Genomic DNA, 1,369 nt, shown 5'->3' with positions numbered 1-1,369 from the left:
AAAAGGAAATCAGGAAAACAATACCTTTTATAATAGCCCCTAAAAAAGTGAAATATTTAGGAATAAATCTAATCAGGGATGTAAAAGACCTATACAAAGAAAACTACAAAACACCACTGCAAGAAACCCAAAGGGATCTACACAAATGGAAAAACATACCATGCTCATGGATAGGTAGACTGAACATAGTGAAAATTACAATTCTACCCAAAGCAATTTACAAATACAAAGCAATCTTGATCCAAATACAATGCAATCTTGATCCAAATACCAAGAACATTCCTTAAACAGATGGAAAAACTAATCATTAACATTATATGGAAAGGGAAGAGGCTCCAAATATGTAAGGCACTACTGAAGAAGAAGAATAAAGTAGGAGGACTCACACTACCTGACCTCAGAACCTACTACACAGCTATTGTAGTCAAAACAGCCTGGTACAAGTACAACGACAGATACATGGACCAATGCAACAGAGTTGAGAACCCAGATGTAAATCCATCCACCTACAGTCACTTGATCTTTGACAAGGGCCAAAAGTCCATCAAATGGGGAAAAGACAGTCTTTTTAACAAATGGTGCTGGCAAAACTGGATGTCCATCTGTAAAAAAATGAAACAGAACCCAAACCTCACACCATACACTAAAACTAATTCAAAATGGATCAAAGACCTAAATATAAACCCAAAAACTATAAAGTTCATGGGAGAAAAAACAGAATCAACGCTAGAGGCCCTAATACACAGCATTAACAGGATACAAACCATAACCAACAACACACAAACTCCAGAAGATAAGCTAGATAACTTGGATCTTCTAAAAATCAAACACCTATGCTCTTAAAAAGACTTCACCAAAAGAGTAAAAAAAGAACCTACAGAGTGGGAAAAGAATTTTGGATATTACAAGTCAGACAAAGGTCTAATCTCTATAATCTACAGGAAAATCCAACATCTCTACAACAAAAAGACAAATAATCCAATTAAAAAATGGGCAAAGGAAATGAACAGACACTTCACCAAAGAAGACATTCAAATGGCCAACAGACACATGAGAAAATGCTCATGATCACTAGCCATTAGAGAAATGTAAATTAGAACCACAATGAGATACCATCTCCCCTGGCGTTACTGGCAGGAATCAAAAACACTGGAAATAACAAATGTTGGAGAGGCTACTGGGAGATCAGAACTCTTACGCATTGCTGGAGGGAACGCATAACGATACAACCATTTTGGAAAATGATATGGCACCTGCTTAGAAAGCTAGAAATAGAAATACCATATGATCCAGCAATCCCACTCCTAGGAATATATCCTAGAGAAATAAGAGCCATCACACAAATAGACATATGCACACTCACGTTCAT

The sequence above is a fragment of the Trichechus manatus genome, unplaced genomic scaffold (assembly GCF_000243295.1).
Source record: "Trichechus manatus latirostris isolate Lorelei unplaced genomic scaffold, TriManLat1.0 scaffold00215, whole genome shotgun sequence".
NCBI lineage: Eukaryota > Metazoa > Chordata > Mammalia > Sirenia > Trichechidae > Trichechus > Trichechus manatus.
Note: the sequence above shows the minus strand (reverse complement) of the source record.